Genomic DNA, 19,530 nt, shown 5'->3' on the forward strand with positions numbered 1-19,530 from the left:
GGTGAGATATATCCCGCTTCTCTCTGGATTGCAGTTGCTGTTTCTCCATTTGTGTCTAGACGTAGAGGAACACAGGAAGCTGCCTTATACGGAGTCAGACCTGTTGGGGCATCGAAATCAGGGTTGTTCTGCATTACTGGCAGCTGCTTTCCCCTTGGGGTTTCAGGCAGAGGGACATTCCCAGCCCTGCTTTGGAGTTTCTGCATGCAAAGCAGATGCTCTGCCCTTGAGCTGTGGCCTTTCCGAAATGTATAATGTGCAAGTCTTTTCCCCTTTCTTTTGGTGATGGCTTTCCTCTTTAGTGTGTGTGTGGTTTGAGGCTGAATTCCAGTATTATCAGGATGAGGAATCTCTGTCCCTCCAGAGTCTTTGGATTGGGAGCATCACCCTCAGGCTGCATGGCTAGTGGTCAGGAATGATGGGAGTCCAGCAACATCTGTTGGGACACAAATTCCTCAGTGCATCTGGTCCCATTGAAATCAGGATGGTTTATTTCTGAATAGACATATACATGATTGTGCTGTAATTCTTTTTAGGGGAAAGGAGGTGTATGTGTGCTAAATTAAGGTTGGCAATGCACAGGGGAGGACCACAGGTTGTTATGAGCGACAAGAAAAACAAATACAGTCTAACACACACTTGCTCTAATTCTTACTCCTGTCCACTTTTCCCTACCCCTTTTTTTCAGAGATTAAAAGTATATTTTATCAGTTAAGGCTAATTGCGCTCAACCTTGGTGAGTGTAAACCTCTACTGAGTAAGCATGCACAGGATTGGGCTGTCAGATTCTCAGACTGAAGGACAAGACCCAAGAGTGGACACTTGCAGGGGTGAAGTGGGAGGTGATCTACTGCTTTTAGGGGATAAGGAAGCAGTTAGCCTAGTCATGTTGTGTCATCCTGCTAATGGTGCAAGGGTCTTCCTGGAACCTAGAATCCCCTGCGCACGTCAGCCTTCCTGCTATTCTGTCGGCAGCTTGGAAGCAAGGTCATTGCTCTGTGTGGGTTGCAAAACTCTTTGCCATGTTGCAGCATACCTGAAATAACAGTCAATTTTTAGTTGCCTGAATTCTGCATATGCCCAAAAGCATGAAGTTTACATATGGAAGACATGTGCAGTTGTTTGTTTCGTGTATCTGTGACATAACTGGAGGAAAGAGAGGCAGGGGGAGGACTCTATGGATGTAATACTCCTAGGCAACAGTGATTATGTACATGGACGGGATAGCTCAACCTTGACAGGTGCAACCTGTGTATTTCTTGGTGCAGTTCAAAAATCTGTAGTTGTAAATCACTGTAATAACAAGATAGTCATTACAATATTTTTTATGCCCCTATAGCACATTTATTCTGTGCTCAAAGACATTTCATTCTCCATAACCCTAACAACCTTGTAATGTAGGCCAGCGTTACTGTCTGCATGTTATAGATGGGATGGGGCTTACAGTGAAAGAGTGGCTTACATACGGCTGCCCAGTAAGTTCATGTGAAATTTTCCTTTCAGAAAATTTCCAGCATGGGAAAAGAAACTGAGAAGAGTTCAGGTGAATACAGTGAAAATCTGTCACTGCTACATAGTAATAACAAAGAATGGGGGAAATTCAATTGATCATAGAAAGTAAACACTATTATTTCTTTTAAATGAATGCAAATTAATCTTGTACCAGCTTGGCAGTATTTGTCCAGGACATTAGGTACTTTTTGTCTAGGGGAAACCCAGCTGAACTATATTTTCACTTCACATGACCTTTTACAAAAGGGGGAATTCCACTCCCTGAACTATATCCTGTGTGTCATGTTATTCTGGCAGACAGCCAGATTTGGGTTTTTTTCTTTTACAATGCTGAAGATTTGTTTGAAATGACATACAAAAAGATTGTCTGACTATTAAAAGTTTCTTTTTAATAAAATTCTGGACTCTCCCCAGTTTTCCCTTATCCCTTTGGTTTCACAATCATTTTTCTTCCTTCAGTATCTGACTTCATGGGGTTTTATATGCAACAGTGAAAAGTATATTTAAGATCTCTCATGCTAGTTGTGAATTATTGTTATTATTCCATTTCATACTTCCCCTTTATAGGGCCCAAGAGTGGGTTACAGTAATTTAAAAATGCAATATTTTAATTGCTGCTGCTGTTGTTGTTATTTACTTTTTTTACTATCCTTTAAATTTTAATGCATCTGTAGGACAAGGATGTGGTTTGAGGCAAATCACCCATTTCTCAGCCCATATTGCCAGGAAGCCTAGGAGAGGGAAAAGAGAGTTTTGCTGCCATGTAGTGAACTTTAATCCTTCTGGCACAGTATCAGTCCTTATTGCCCCCCCCCCCAACCCCATAAGGGAAATTTTGATCAACAATAAACCTTTTAATAGGATCACTGTAAAATATCAAAATGAGAAATCCAGTAAAACAGAAAAAGCAATCTTGTGAGTAGATATTTTAGACAAAATTTATTTCTGCATGTAAGATTTGGGGAAAATTCCATGACAGAACTCAATATAGGTAAATGATAATAATTGTGTATTTTTAAAATCATTAAATAAGGGACATTTTTAAAAGTCAATGATTCTGTATAGATAATTAAAATCACAATGTAATTTTCTGTATAAATATGTGACTATTAATCTGACACTGATACTTGAGGCCAAATCCCATATCTCTTTACAATACAGACAGTAGGTTTGCCCAACTCAGATGTACCTAAGACATGACTTAAACACTCTTTCATAGATAATGAAGTAGCAGATTTCAAGTGTCTAGCCAATACACTATTTGTAGATTCAAAGGTTTAGAATAAGTGACCTTTCAAAAATTTGATGAACTTCTTCAGTATTGCCTAATAATAATTTCTGTAAATAATTTACTTCGTAGTACACTATTGTAACTGTACCTAAGCCTAAGTACAGCTAACCAACCTGTTACCTAGTGCAGCTCTTTCAAAAGTGGTGTAACATGGTCACAGTTAGGTGCTTCAGTCAGTAGAATAGCTGTTGCATTCTGCACTAGCTGCAGGTTCTAGGACAGCCCCACAGGGTAATCTAGTCCGGAGGTGACCAGTGCATTTCTGTCCAGGGGTGATTATAGTTGTGTATCAAACCAGCCAAGTATGGTAGAAAATGCTCCTTGCCACTGAGGCCACCTTAACGTCCAGTGGCAATGATGGGTCCAGGAGCACCCCTACACTATGTACTTGCTCCTTTAGAGAGAATTGCAGCCCCATTTCTGAAAGAATTACCTAATTCCTGGAAAGAGAACCACAACCCACAGGACCTCCATCTTTTTGGGATTTAGTCTTCCATTGCATCCAGGCTCTGGTCCAGAACTTGTACAACCTCACCTCACTCAGATGGAAGAAAGAAATAGAGCTGAGTGTCATCAGTATATCAATGGCACCGTGTTCTAATTCCCATAATGGTCCCTCCTAGCAGTTTCATATAGATGTTAAACACCATTGGGGACAAAATGACATTTTGTGATACCCTATAGTGTAACTGCCAGGGGCCTGACATAGACTTACCCAACGCCACTCTGGAACTGACCCAGTGGGTAGGAGAGGAACAAATGTATAACAGTGCATTCCTCCAGCTACCAACTCATGGATTCAGTCCAGTATTAGCCCATGGTCAATGGTATCAAAAGCTGCTAAGGGAGCAAGCAAGAGCAACAGGGTCACACACGGTGCTGTACAGAAAAGGAGGAAACAAAGGAAAAGGAAATGGAACTTTTAACGTCATTGCTGTGAGTTCCAGTTAAATGACTAGCAGAAAACCGTGAACTCTACATTTCTTGCTAGGAAGCAACTTTGTCATTTTATTTATTTGAAATATTTATAAACTCAACATATAGCAGTGTACAACAACAAGAAAATATAAGGCAAAACAAACTATTTCAAAGGAGGAATTTGATACTATCTGCACACTCATTCATCCTTTTGAGAAAGCTTGCAGAAATAGAACTTTTAGCATCCAGTGGAAGGTCTACTATGTTGGAGATTGTCTAATTTCAAAATGCTCTGTGTTTCACAAGGCAGGTGCCACTGAACTGAAGGAGCAACCACCATGGATTGAACCTCTGGCACGGCACCACAAGGAAGACCTCCTTAGACGACCACGGTAAATAGGCAGTTATAGAAGGGATAAAGTAATCTCTCACATTCTGGTCCCAAGTTATGTAGGGCTTTATACACTAGCAGTAAGACCTTACATTTAGCTCAGTAACATAGTGGCAGTTGGTGAAGTTTAGTGCTGATGTTATGTGTTGACAGAAAGCAACCCTGGCTGCAGGGGCAGCCCAAGACCTCACTCATTTCACAAAATCACTAAGAAGGTGCCTGCATATTTTGCCCCCATTTCTTTCTTTCTAGGAAAGTTAGACACTTTAAAAAAATGAAAGCTCAGAGTCCGGATCACCTGCCCTGGGTCACTAATGTAAGTCTTCATGGGTGCCAGGATGGCAACCCCTGCATTAAAATGATGTTTTCATTCTCTTTGATTAGTCATTGATTGCTTCAGATGTCTTGTAAAGACTTACTGCTTTTTGCCCAGACTACCTAACTCAGATTTGGCTCTGTTGTTACTGATTTTATCTTCATTACTGATCTTTATGGTGTATATTTTTTTTAAATGTTGCATTTTTTGTTTACCATGTAGAGATTTTTTTAATATTAAGCAGTTTGGAAATGCTTTTAAATAAATAAATAATCTATATTTACTCTGTGCCAGTTTTGGTCTGTGGTTTACTGATTCGGTCTCATCTTTGTGCATATGGTTTTTTTGTTTTATAATTTCATTTAAATAAAACAATGAATATAATAAAGACATAACAAATACAATAAACAAGCAAACATGCCAGTCCATATGCCTAGAATAGCCACCTCTCAGGTATGTTTGGTCCAGCCTTCCAAAATCCAGTGTTGTTTTCATGTTACCTGTATAACAATTGTCTATCCTTATCTGTGGTCTCTGTACCTGTGCAGAGTAGGCTTAAAAAAATTCTAGAGTTTTATCCAGGAAATAGATGCCTCAAATAGCTGTCCTTATTCTTTTAAACACACACAAACACGCGCGCACACACACACGTGATTCTAATCCATACTGTTGCAGATGACAGTTTTAAAGCATGCTTGTAATGTTTCTAAGAAATGACCTCTGGGTAGGAATTCTAGGGAGTCAGTTACAGTGGTGCCTCGCAAGACAAAATTAATTCATTCCGCAAGTTTTTCTTCTTGCGAGTTTTTCGTCTTGCGAAGCACGGTTTCCCATAGGAATGCATTGAAAATCAATCAATGCGTTCCTATGGAAACCGCCTTCAGACCAGGTCCGCGGACAGTCTGTCCCCCGACCTCTTCTGAAGGCTGGGGGGGGAGGGGAACAAGGGCTTTTCTGAAGGCTGGCGGTGGGAAGAAAAGCCCTTCTCCCCACCTCCCGCCCCGCAAGCTCCGGGGACAGGAGGGCTTTGCTACTGACCGCCAGCATTTTAAAAGCCCCCGGGACAGCGGAGGCTTCTCTGCTGTTTCTCCGCTATCCCGACGGCTTTTGAAGGCAGGCGGGGGGGAGCAAAGACTTTCGCCCACCACCGGCCTTCAGAAGAGGTCCAGGACCTCTTCTGAAGGCCGGCAGGGGGCGAAAGTCTTTGCTCCCCCCCGCCTGCCTTCCCGGGACAGCGGAGACTTTGCTCGCCCCTGCCTGCGAAAGTCTTTGCTCGCCCCCGCCTGCCTTCAAAAGCCGTCGGGATAGCGGAGAAACGCGCTGCGCTTCTCCGCTATCCCGGGAAGGCAGGCGGAGGGGAGCAAAGACTTTTGCCCCCTGCCGGCCTTCAGAAGAGGTCCTGGACCTCTTCTGAAGGCCGGCGGTGGGCAAAAGTCTTTGCTCCCGACGGCCAGCATTTTAAAAGCGGTCCGGGATAGCGGGAAAGCGCAGCGCAATTCCCTGCGATCCCGGACCGCTTTTAAAATGCTGGCGGTGGGGAGCAAAGCCTTTCGGCCCCCGCCGGCCTTCCTGGACCTCTTCTGAAGGCCGGAGGGGGGCGAAAGGCTTTGCTCCCCACCGCCAGCATTTAAAAGAGGTCCCCGGAGATTTCCCTATGGGCTTTCTTCTTGCAAAGCAAGCCCATAGGGAAATTCGTCTTGCAGAATGACTCAAAAACGGAAAACTTTCGTCTTGCGAGTTTTTCGTTTTGCGAGGCGTTCGTCTTGCGGGGCACCACTGTATTTTGCCTTTTCGCTTTTTGAATTTCTTTTCAGGGTGTAATTTGTGCCACAGCAAACAAAAGATTAGAGATAGAACTGTTTGTTCCTGGGGTGTAGTTCTGGAAAATGTAAAGCAATATTAAGTGATTTAGGCTGTAGCCCAGGGCCTTCTTCCTAATACAGTAGCATTAAGGCACATGACAAATGGGAAAGCATCATACAAATTTGCATAAAGACTCCATGGTTGTGCATTAGCCATTCTCACTGGTTGCAGAAGGGGAGACAGAGATACCATAATGATTAGTCAGCTCCACATAGTCTCACAGGTATTTGATGCCCACCCAAAAGGTCATTAGAGGCAGATTTAGGAATTTTTCCATTATATGTCTTGCAGTGCAGGTCAAATCCTCCCACACAAATGAACCCCAGGCACAATTTTTACATTGTTTTCTGCTTCTCTAACTGGTGGTGGGGAAATTCTTGTGGATAAATATTAAGTAATAATAAAGAAACTGGAAATGAATAATGTGTGTTTTGAGTTTCCTGAGATGACTAAACATTCATGCTTATGTTAAGAAATGACCCTCAAATTTAAAATAATTTAGAAATATAAAATAATAATGCACTAAGATTTTTTGCCAAAGTGATGCTCTCTCTAGACTAAATGTCCATTTATTCCTTCTCTCTGTTTCCTGCTACTTAACAAATTCCTGATCCACAAGATCTCTTCATATCCCTTAACTGCTAAGCTTACTCAGGAGTCCTTGAAGGACCAAGTACACTGGGTCAGCTGAATCATGTCTATTTATATGCTTGTTAACACTTTAAAGGAACTTGTAATAGGTTTGGGAGATAGGGCTTGCTTTTGCAGAAACCATGCCTGTTCTGCTTCAACAATATTTCTTTTTTTACGTGTTTACTTATTTTATCTTTAAATACATGTTCCACCCATTTCCCCTAGACGGACGTTAAGCTAACCTGTAATTTCCAGGATCCCCAAATAGATCCCTTTTAAAAAGGGGATGCAAGTGGCACTGTGGTCTAAACCACTGAGCCTCTTGGGCTTGCTGATTGGAAGGTTGACAGTTCGAATCCATGTGACAGGGCGAGCTTTTCTTGCTCTGTCCCAGCTTCTGCCAACCTAGCAGTTCAAAAGCATACCAGTGCAAGTAGATGAATAGGTACTGCTGCAGCGGGAAGGTAAATGGCATTTCCGTGTGCTCATCATGGCACCAGTAGCAGTTTAGTCATTCTGGCCACATGACTCGGAAAGGTGTCTGTGGACAAATGCCAGCTCCCTCAGCCTGAAAAGTGAGATGCGCGCTGCACCCCATAGTTGCCTTTGATGGGACTTAACTGTCCAGTGGTCCTTTATCTTACATTTGTTACCCTTTTTGAAAATTGGTATTGCTTTGCCTACTTTCCAGTTCTCTAGTAGGGAGGCTGATCTGGGAGAGGAGTTACTTATTGTCGTTAAAAGTTGTTTGATAATTTTTGGGGTGATGCCATTTAGACCTGGCAATTTCTCAGTTTTTATTTTGTCTGTTAGGCCTAGAGCTTCATCTCTTGTGACTACACTGCTGCCTCAGTTCCTCAGATTCCCCTCCTGCAAAAATTAATTCAGTTAGTTGTGAAGACAGATGCAAAGAATTCGTTATCTTCTCTGCAATCTCCTTTAGCACAGGTTTGACTCCGTTATCATCCAAAGGTCCAACTATCTCCTTAGACTGTCTCCTCCTTTTTGTTCGCATCCGTCTGTCTCGAGAGAGACAATGGAGTGCGCTTCTAGAAGTGAAGTCAGACCACTGCATTAACAGCACCAAACCGACGTCCCTGGGGTCCAAAGGAAAACAGAGCAATACATTTCGTACTAGCTTGGTTGCAGGAGTTGCAGGAAGGAGGTTTGCAAGGCGCCATCCAACTGTCTTAAGGACACCACCCTGGATTTGTGTAGGGTTTACTTCTTAGCCTTTTCTTGTGAAGATATCCCACAAGACAGTGGAGGGGAAGGTCTCCTGCTACTAGCATATTTAATGAACATCTTGTTGCTGGTATTAATGCGGTTCTGCTCTCTTTTTTTAAAGAAGATGTATAGGACCAGTCTTTTTTAAAAACAACAACTACAGTATATGCCATGGGGAAAATGTAAACTGTGGGGTCTACTTTGGTCTATGTTGTGAGCCTGAGCTTGGGTCTCCTTGGCATACTGTAGCTTTCATGATGACAAATAAAGGTGATAATGGCTGCTAAAGCTTTCTCTGGACTTTTTGATGAGCAAACTCTGACTTGGCCAAAAAATTAATTTTGACTAAGTGGAAATTATTTGGTCTACTGTCTCCTCCCTCATCAAAGTTAGTCAAAGCTGATGAGTATATTTTTAGTGAACTTTTGTGAAGCATATCAATTGCAGCCTTCTCCATTTTAACAGTTTCCTTACATTTTAAGAGCAATGCAAACTGTCCCTGCAGCTCAAACACATTTGTAGGTGGTTTTTGTTCAACAGTGAATAGGTTTCCTTAATTGAAAAAAAATATAATTTTCCTGTCAATTTTTATTTTTATCATGCAGGAAATGTATGACAAACATAAGGCAGATTTATACATTTTCCAGACACCTTCCTTCCATGACATTTAACAATATGATTAGATGGTGATGTCACTGAGGAACTGGGTTGGGAAAAGGAATTGAATACACAATTGCATCCTGTACATTTCAAGCCACACCTATACAGACCCACCCACATCATTCAGGAAATTGTGTTTCATAAAAGGACAGCATGATACTTACACATTCAGCAAATGGGACAAAAAGTCCATGTGGGCAAAAAGGATGCATTGGTAAAATGTTAATTGAGTAATCTGCTAATCAGTTTTGCAGATCTAGCATACACGTAGATATGGCAGTGAAAATCCACCATAATGATTCCTCTGCACATTCTGCATGTCTACAATAGCATTAATTTAATAATATACCCAAGGAAATAAGTGAACCAAATGCTATCTGTTAGTTTCGTTTCACAAATAATGACTTCAGGCTGAGGAGAAACTGAAACTAACACTATGTAATCAGTTCAGGGGACAGAAAAGAAGTGCTGATGTTGAATCATGGCAATTGTTTTCGCTTTCTCTTTGGTTTAAGTCATTTTAAAACGGCTGCTTATAAAAGGGCTACCATTCAATTGATGTAGGGATTCTTTGTGGCAAAATGCCCCAGAGCTTTTTGACCAAACCATCATTAGTAGATCCAAGTAACAAGATAAGTACATATTTCTACATAAAGTGTATATTTCTTTGTGATTATACTTAAAAGACACACGCAGAGAATGCTCTATAGCTTCCCCTTGTTACATCAGTAATAAAATAAACAGGGTTCGGTTAGGAGACTTTCAGGTAGTTTGCTTCTGTATAGTAAGACAAATGTGAGATATCTTAATGCTAAGTCACCAAAGATAGCCACAGCCTTATCCATGATAACTATGGCTGGGAGGTTGCTCTCAGCATAGAAATGTACATGCATACTTGACCATATGGAAGAAAAACGTCAACCTTTGTATGTTGCTGACCTCATTGCTCTCAAGGTTTTTGCATCTCACTTTAGAAAATGCAAACGGAAAACTTGATAAGCTGTTGAAAGTCTCTTGAGCCAGGCTTGAATACAAACATCACTGGCTCATAAAACCCTACCTCAAAGGAGAGGCAAGCTTCTAAATCCCCTGAAATCTTTGCTTCAGATAAAAATCCAAGCCAGAGAAGGATTCTACTCATCTCTACCAGCACTCACCGTCCCCAACTCCTCAAACTCTGCTGTTCCCTGTCAGGCATGCTGCTACCCAGTGTGTCGTGTGGGGGGGGGAGAGATGGAGGGGCATAGGTGCCAAATCTAGGGGGGGCAGGGTCACTTGCGACCCTTAATCTTTTTTTTTTTCCTGGTGACTCAGCACCCTTAATATTTTCTCCCCAACCTGCACGCCTTCCCGCCTCCCTTCCTCAGTCTGCTGCCTCATAGTTGGAGGCCACATGCCTGGGCAGCGGCCATAGAAGAGGTGGGCACCCAGCTGGAGGGAGGCTGAATGAGTGCCCTGGCCATGCTGCCAATGCCCACACTGCCACTGACCCCTATGTTTTCAAGTTGGCTTCACTGGTGAGGGGCAGGCCTTCCTCTAACAGCTCATCACAGCAATAACTTCCTAGTATCTCCTGTGCAGCCTCTCTGTGTGCTTGCCATTCCCACCACTAACAGGGCAGGGGAGAGGTAAAGAATGTGTGTGTGTGTCCATGTGAGAAAGGATTAGCAGGGAGGAATTTTGAGGTTGTCAAGAGCTGGAGTGGATGGGTGACAGCATTTTCTGAAATCCCCAGATTGACTTGAGGAAACAATGGGAGTTTCTTTCTGTATCATTTCCAAGTTAATCCAAGGAGGGATTTGGAGAGCTTGCTCCTCTCTACTCAAAGCCACTTTATGCCAATTTAATTATTAGGGATTCCCACCAAGAACCCACTGGTGGGGCTGCTTCAAATTCTTTGTTAGAGATCCCTAGTCATCTGAGAGAACTACCATTGTCAAGGTTCCCTCAACAAGTTTAGACAAGACATTTAAAACAAGTTTAAGCTTGTATGGTAAATAAGCCCTGAACCACAATCTCCTGGCTGCCTTTTGTATGTTGACAGATTCTCCATTTGTCTGGTAACACAAAGGTGGTTGGAGTTTGTGAGGGTAAAAACTCCCTTCTTTGTTTATAGCAATGCTAAGGAAATGTCCAGTCCTTCTTGGACTGGACTGGTTCCAGAAAACTCTTTGTCGGCAATTTGTTAAGGTCCTTCCACGTAATGAGTTTCCAGCACAACTCACAAGTTATTTATTTCTTGTACCCAACCAATGTTGTAGTAACATTAGATTTTCAGAGCAACGGATTTCTGAGATAGCTCTTTTTATTTGGTGCGTGGCAGGAACATGAATCTAGACTTTTTTCCCAAAAACATAATGACATACTTCTCCATGTGTAGATATGCACACCCACACAGATCTGTAGGGCTTAGAAACTCCTAGTACAAGAGAACTCAGTTGGCACTAAGAAAAAGTGGAGACTGAAGCAACACCCCATAATTTTGTAAAATGCAGTATTTTTATTAACAGGCCATTGGGCTATGATCATTCAAAGGCAAGTACCGCACAAAGTCTAAAATATAGTAGGCGTGTGTTTTGAAAACAGATGGAAAAGGCTTCTAGTTACAAAACAGAACAGCAAGTTTACACAATTAAGGAAAATGATATATATTCGAAGAGAAATATGTACTAAATCCCAAGGACAGAATGTTCCTTGCTGCCATGGGCTTGGGAGGGGGGGACTTTGGGTATTTCTTTTACACAATATTGACAAGGTTCACGAGGGCAGAGGAGAGTCTCGTTGGAAGTTCATATGTGTCGTAATGCTGATAAACATCTTAGAAAGATGGCCATCCCTGTACAAACTCCTGGTGACGAGTGGAAGCAAACCTGGAAAGAATTCAATGACTTCTGCCTGTTTGACAGAACTCCCCTTCCTCCCTGCCCCCAACTCTGCTCTGGATGGTTGGGGCGCAGAGTGTGTAGGGAGATTCCTCTAGAATGCAGGGGTGGGAGCAGGGGGGGCAAACAGGCAGAAGTCATTGAGTTAATGGGATTTTGGGGTTATTTTCTGCCTAGCATTCCTGATAAGAAAACTGAGGAAGTCAATGCCAAGAGGTACAACCTGGCTACTTGGGGTATTCCCTGATACAGTGGTGCCCCGCAAGACGAATGCCTCGCAAGACGAAAAACCCGCTAGACGAAAAGGTTTTCCATTTTTCGATGCGCTTCGCAAGACGAATTTCCCTATGGGCTTGCTTCGCAAGACGAAAACGTCTTGCGAGTCTTGCGATTTTTTTTCGCTCCCCCCCCTTTTTTCTAAGCCGCTAATAGCCTTTTAGCCGCTAAGCCTTTAATAGCTGCTAGGCCGCTAAACCGCTAATAGCGCTAATCCGCTAAGGCGCTAATAGGGTTGCTTCACAAGACGAAAAAACTGCTAGACGAAGAGACTCGCAGAACAGATTATTTTCGTCTTGCGAGGCACCACTGTAGTAGTATTAACAGAATTAGGAGTGTCTGCCGTTAAAGGAGAAGGGGAACAGAGCAACCCCAAGCCATTAACCAAAGCAAGGCAGCTGCCTCAGGCACCAGATGGAAGTGGCGATAGTGGAAGCATTTTCACCTTGTTCCTCCTGAGGCCATATGGCATGACTGACTTTTTGCCCTGAGGTGTGGTGCAGGATGCTGAGGTGTGGTGCAGGATGCTGCCCCGTTGCTGGTGCGGAAGTAAGGTTTAACTACTAGGCAGGTCAGTTTCTGTATCTGTTTAGGGGGCAGGATGTAACATCCTTTGCCTCAGGCAGCAAAACATGTTGTGTCAAAAACTCTGGCAAAGGAGAGAAAGGAGCAGGGAGTACTTGCATTTGGAGCCTGGTACTGGTAGTTGAAAGGGACGCAGGTGGCGCTGTGGGTTAAAGCCTCAGCGCCTAGGACTTGCCAATCGAAAGGTCGGCGGTTCGAATCCCTGCGGCGGGGTGCGCTCCCGCTGCTTGGTCCCAGCGCCTGCCAACCTAGCAGTTCGAAAGCACCTCCGGGTGCAAGTAGATAAATAGGGACCGCTTACCAGCGGGAAGGTAAACGGCGTTTCCGTGTGCGGCTCTGGCTCGCCAGAGCAGCGATGTCACGCTGGCCACGTGACCCGGAAGTGTCTCCGGACAGCGCTGGCCCCTGGCCTCTTAAGTGAGATGGGCGCACAACCCCAGAGTCTGTCAAGACTGGCCCGTACGGGCAGGGGTACCTTTACCTTTACCTTTACTGGTAGTTGATAGGACGTAGGTGGCGCTGTGGTCTAAACTAGGCTTCCTCAACCTCGGCCCTCCAGATGTTCTGAGACTACAATTCCCATCATCCCTGACCACTGGTCTGGGTAGCTAGGGATCATGGGAGTTGTAGGCCAAAAACATCTAGAGGGTCGAGGTTGAGGAAGCCTGGTCTAAACCACAGGGCCTAGGACTTGCCGATCAGAAGGTCAGCGGTTTGAATCCCCGTGACGGGGTGAGCTCCCGTTGCTCGGTCCCTGCTCCTGCCTACCTAGCAGTTCGAAAGCACATCAAAGTGCAAGTAGATAAATAGGTACCACTCCGGAGGGAAGGTAAACAGCGTTTCTGTGCGCTGCTCTGGTCATGCTGGCCACATGACCCGGAAGCTGTACGCCGGCTCCCTCGGCCAATAAAGCGAGATGAGCGCCGCAACCCCAGAGTCATTCACGACTGGACCTAAGGGTCAGGGGTCCCTTTACCTTTACTGGTAGTTGATAGGGATGGGGCTTACTGACCCAGCTCTTGTCTAATTTGTCCCTCAGAGTTTCTAGTCCTTATGCCAGGAAGGATAGTCTCCAATCACCCTCCAGATTTTGCTCTGCTTTTCTTGAAAAGGGATGCAATCTTTCAATCTGTTCCAATCTTTCACTCATTGGTTAATCAAGGGTGTGTGTGTGTGTGTGTGTGTGTGTGTGTGTGTGTGTGTTTCAATTGGTCAAAAATAACCCATCATCATGAGACCAAAGACTCTCTTGTATTTTTTCTGTGTGGCTAAACTGATCCTTGAAAGGTCGTTTTCAACTTTAAAACAGGGTGTGGATGTGCATTTTATGGCGCCAGGAAGGGTCTGCACTATACTGCTTTGTTTTAGCACCACCGTGTGGTGTGAAAGAATAAAAGGAAAAGGAAATTGCTGGCTAAGATGACTTTACCATTTAGAACATGAAACTTGAAACCAAGAGTCACTGTGTCATAAGACGAAAAACAGGTTCGCCTTCTTTGGCGATCACTCGTAGCCAAGTAAGATTGTCTTCCATGAACATGGTCTAAACAGTGAGTCCGTAAGTGACTTTGGAGGCTAATTCTGGATCCACACGTCCTTCCACAGTGGGGACCTAGGTTTTCGGGTGGAAGTTGATCATAGTGAGGGTTTGCCAAACATGCCTTTCTCTTAGCTCATTGCTCCTTTTCACCCTGAGTTTGAATGTCTTCAAAGTCCATGACACCTTTGGTAAAGGCTGTTCTCCTACTGGAGCACTCACAGGCCAGTGATTCCATGTTATCAGTGCTTATACCACATTTTTTAAGATTTGCCTTGAGAGTGTCTTTAAACCTCTTTTGTTGTCCATCGGTATTTCATTTTCCATTCTTAAGTTGGGAATAGAGTAGTTGTTTTGGAAGATGATAATCAGGCATCCAAACAACATGACCAGTCAATGAAGTTGATGTTGCTAAGTATAGGTTACTCCTCAATGAGATCCATCCCCACAATGGTAAGGTGATTTGAAGACAGATCAAAAGAGATTGTCAGGTGCAGATAGTAGCTTACTATCACAAGCGTTTCACCCTTTTGCTAAGCAGACAGGAACAGGATGACCAAAGATAGGCAAGGTAAGATTTAGGTAAGAAAAACTGGATTTTAGAAATTGTAAGGTAAAGGTAAAGGGACCCTGACCATTAGGTCCAGTTGTGGCCGACTCTGGGGTTGCAGCACTCATCTTGCTTTAATGGCCGAGGGAGCCAGCGTTTGTCCACAGACAGCTTCTGGGTCATGTGGCCAGCATGACTAAGCCACTTCTGGCGAACCAGAGCAGCGCACGGAAATGCCGTTTACCTTCCCTCCAGAGCGGTACCTATTTATCTACTTGCACTTTGACATGCTTTCAAACTGCTAGGTTGGCAGGAGCTGGGACTAAGCAACGGGAGCTCACCCTGTTGCGGGGATTCAAACTGCCGACCTTCTGATCGGCAAGTCCTAGGCTCTGTGGTTTAACCCACAGTGCCACCCACGTCCCCAATAGGAATCACTCATTTCACAGCCCCCTCCCATGTACACTGGCATGACTTGGCAAAAAGATATTTAAAAAACTAGGCTCAACGGCTAATTAGCTCTCCTAGCTCATTGGGACTCTGCACACTTTCACTTTACTTTAGGGATAGGTATACTTTCTTCCTGTTGTCTTTGTCCATGGAGTTTTCTTGGCAGGGATACTGGAGTGGCTTGCCGGTTCCTGCTCCAGGTGGATCACGTTTGGTCAAAACTCTCCACTATGACCTGTCCATCTTGGGTGACCCTGCACGGCATAGCTCATAGTTTCTCTGAGTTATTCAAGCCCCTTCACCACGGCAAGGCAGTGATCCATGAAGCATCTTAAAAAGCAGAGACATCACCTTGCCAACAAAGGTCCGTATAGTTAAAGCCATGGTTTTCCCAGTAGTGATGTATGGAAGTGAGAGCTGGACCATAAAGAAGGCTGATCGCCGAAGAATTGATGCTTTTGAACTATGGTGCTGGAGGAGACTCTTGAGAGTCCCATGGACTGCAAGAAGATCAAACACATCCATTCTTAAGGAAATTTGCCCTGAGTGCTCACTGGAAGGACAGATCCTGAAGCTGAGGCTCCAATACTTTGGCCACCTCATGAGAAGAGAAGACTCCCTGGAAAAGACCCTGATGTTGGGAAAGATGGGGGGCACAAGAAGAAGGGGACGACAGAGGACGAGATGGTTGGACAGTGTTCTCGAAGCTACAAACATGAGTCTGACCAAACTGCGGGGGGCAGTGGAAGACAGAAGTGCCTGGCGTGCTCTGGTCCATGGGGTTATGAAGAGTTGGACACGACTAAACAGGGGACGCAGGTGGCGCTGTGGGTAAAAGCCTCAGTGCCTAGGGCTTGCCGATCGAAAGGTCGGCGGTTCGAATCCCTGCGGCGGGGTGCGCTCCCGCTGCTCGGTCCCAGCGCCTGTCAACCTAGCAGTTCGAAAGCACCCCTGGGTGCAAGTAGATAAATAGGGACCGCTTACTAGCGGGAAGGTAAACGGCGTTTCCGTGTGCGGCTCTGGCTCTGGCTGTGGCCAGAGCAGCGATGTCACGCTGGCCACGTGACCCGGAAGTGTCTCCGGACAGCGCTGGCCCCCGGCCTCTTGAGTGAGATGGGCGCACCAACCCCAGAGTCTGGCAAGACTGGCCCGTATGGGCAGGGGTACCTTTACCTTTACCTTACTTCAGAGTAGATACAGCAGGTGTCAAAGCGATAAACAACTACCCAACATTCAGAAGACATCTTAAGGCAGCCCTGTTCAGGGAAGTTTTTAATGTGTGATATTTTAGTGTATTTTTGGTTTCTGTGGAAGCCGCCCAGAGTGACTGGGGAAACCCAGCCAGATGGGCAGGGTACAAATAATAAATTATTATTATTATTATTACAGCTGGGATTGCACTGTTAAACTGGTAGTGAGTCTCCACATTAAAAAAAAAAATGTTTAAAAGGTGGTAGTATTTATGCTGTCATCAGTACCCAGGATCAAAAGATTAACAATGTGAATTCCTTCTTGCATGGACCACTTTTCTAAGTACTACACATAGGAAAAGCAGATAATGTACCTTGTGAACTGCTCTGAGATCTTCAGATGAAGAAATAAAACACTTTAAAGGCCTACTTTCTGCATTTGCCCTCTCATCATTCTTACCTTCGTTCCCTATACAGTACAGTGGCTTTCCATGCAAACAGCCTACCGCTGCTCTGATTCATTCAGCAATTTCACAAGCCTGTGTGACCTTCGAGCACCCAATCCTCCCTTGGGAACCAGCTGATTAAAGAGAAGAGTGACTGATTGTGTTCCTACCCAGCTGTCTCCCAGGAACGAGAAAGACAATGTAGGAGAGGACTGAGCACAATATTGCTATTGTTAAAACTTGCCCAACTGTAGCAGTGGCTTCTCAGGATATAAATGGTTGCAAGTTTCCTTAATATTCTCTATAATGATCTTTGAGAGATTAAAGGCCAGAACATGACTGGCTGCACCAGCAAGCAAGAATTCAGAAGGGTGCCTGAACAGCCACTGTGCAGGTGGAAATATCATAAGCAGCGATGCTATGAGCCTATCAAGATCATCACACAGGTGCCACAGAATGGGGTACTAGACATCATGACTAATAGCCAGTGCTGTCAGTAGCAGCATTAGATAACACACTAGTTCAGTGTTGGATAGATGGTGGCAGAACAGGAGATACCGGACGTTTTCTCATTCTAGCACTCAACTCCCAGCTGAGTTCAATTCCAGGATCAGCTCAGTTGAGGAGAAAAGCACCTCAAGGATAGTGTTTTTTTACAACCCTTGGTAATTTCAAAACTGGATTGCAGCAATATACCCTAGGTGAAACTTCCCTTGTGGAAAATGCAGCTGGATGGGTCTATCAGCAAAGTTCTATACTGGCTGCCGATTCTCTACCAGGTCAAGTTTAAGATGTTACTATTGGTTTGCTAGCAATTCATGGATCGCCTTACTCCATATAGTGGTACCTCAGGTTACATACGCTTCAGGTTACAGACTCCGCTAATCCAGAAATAGTGCTTCAGGTTAAGAACTTTGCTTCAGTTTGAGAACAGAAATCATGCTCCAGCGGTGCAGCGGCAGCAGGAGGCCCCATTAGCTAAAGTGGTGCTTCAGGTTAAGAACAGTTTCAGGTTAAAAACAGACCTCCGGAACGAATTAAGTACTTAACCACAGGTACCACTATACACGGCTGTTTGATCATTTCAGTCTGCAGAACTTGCAATTTTTTACAAGTGTGACACTATCTCTGTCAAGCGTTTGCGACGGGCTGCCCCATTTTTGCAGCAGGACCTGAGCTCTAAAAATCCCTGACTGTTGACATTAGGCATTACTATGCTCTTTCAGACACCTGTTAAAAGTCTCTAATCACCCTCCCTAATTAAAGCCCAAATTTAATCTATCGGAAACAAGTAACATGACACACTCACCAACAGTTCTCCTATGAAAATAGGGACATCTCATTCCATAATGATAATTTTACTATTTATACCCCACATATCTTACTCGGTTGCCCCAGCCACTCTGGGCAACTTCCAACATATGAAAACATAATAAAACATTAAACTTTAAAAACACACCAAAAACCTTCCCTATACAGGATTGCCTTCAGACGGCTCAGGGGTCGAATAACTCCATACCCACCAACATTTATCCAATGAAAGTAGGGAAAATAGGAAAAGCAGGACATTCAGGGATCAAATCAGAAACTGGGATGGCTTCTTTAAATCAGGGACATCCCTGGAAAATAGGGGCACTTGGAGGGTCTGCCATTACCACTCCACAACAATCTGTATATTATTTCTTGTATTGGCAAAAACTTTTCATGTGATTTAAACTATATCCCCACGCAACAAAAAAAGGCAATTACCAGGCATGGTTTGCAATGTGCCAGCCGGGCCTAGAAGCCTTAGTTGCTCCTCTGTGTGAAATGTACATGTTTATGCACCAGCTGTGTGTGTTGCGTTTGCATTGGTACACAGAATAGTCTAGTTTATGGGATGGCGGAGGCAGTGGGCAGACGATCAGTCAGTCACACTTTTGGTGTGTGCGCTTGCCCCATTTTCAAGGTGTCGTTTCATCAGCTTAAAAGGTCAAGGGATAGCTAAGGTGGAAGAAACAAGGATATGAAATACGAATCCATGCCTAGGACAGGGTTTGCCAAACTTTTTGGACCGGAGGGCACATTTGGGATTTTTGAGAAAGTGCTGTGGTGCCAGGCATAAAATGGCTGCCCTGGGGTGACGTAGCACAAAATGGCTCCCCTTTTCTGAGTCAGACCTTTGGTTCGCCTAGCTCAGTGTTATCTACCTGGACTGGCAACAGCTCTTCATGGTTTGACAGGGGACATTCCCAGCCCTACTGGGGTCAAAACAGGGAGCTTTTGCATGCCAAGCAGATGCCCTCAAGTTCTTTTTGTGGGCTTTCCTGCTGGGCCACTGCGGGGACAGGAAGCTGCCCTAGATAGGCCTTTGGAACGATCCAATAGGGCTTTTCTTATCTTTTTACGTAAGAACCTAAGGAGAACCTCCTGGATCAGGGCCAGGGCCCATCTAGTCCAGCATCCTGTTCTCACAGTGGCCAACCAGATCCCTGTGGGAAACACTGCATCTTCTGAAGGCAGACTTAAGGGGTGCAGTACGTCTTAAGAGCTTGGTTATTACAGCGGTACCTCGGGTTACAGATGCTTCAGGTTACAAACGCTTCAGGTTACAGACTCTGCTATCCCAGAAATAGTACCTCGGGTTAAGAACTTTGCTTCAGGATGAGAACAGAAATCGCATGGCAGCAGCAGGAGGCCCCATTAGCTAAAGTGGTACCTCAGGTTAAGAACAGTTTCAGGTTAAGAACGGACCTCTAGAACAAATTAAGTTCTTAACCAGAGGTACCACTGTATAGGTTTGGGAGACACTGACACAGATAAA

The 19,530-nt window shown here is 44.4% G+C and overlaps 1 long non-coding RNA gene across 1 annotated transcript; it reads left to right on the forward strand.

Annotated features, from left to right (window-relative positions):
- Positions 1–7: 7 nt before the first annotated feature.
- LOC310843842 lies at positions 8–4,715 on the forward strand. Its single transcript, XR_014563681.1, has 2 exons — positions 8–2,275; positions 4,028–4,715. It is a non-coding gene; the product is annotated as an uncharacterized lncRNA (long non-coding RNA).
- Positions 4,716–19,530: the final 14,815 nt, after the last annotated feature.

This window comes from Podarcis gaigeae (assembly GCF_964106915.1).
Source record: "Podarcis gaigeae genome assembly, chromosome: 4".
NCBI lineage: Eukaryota > Metazoa > Chordata > Lepidosauria > Squamata > Lacertidae > Podarcis > Podarcis gaigeae.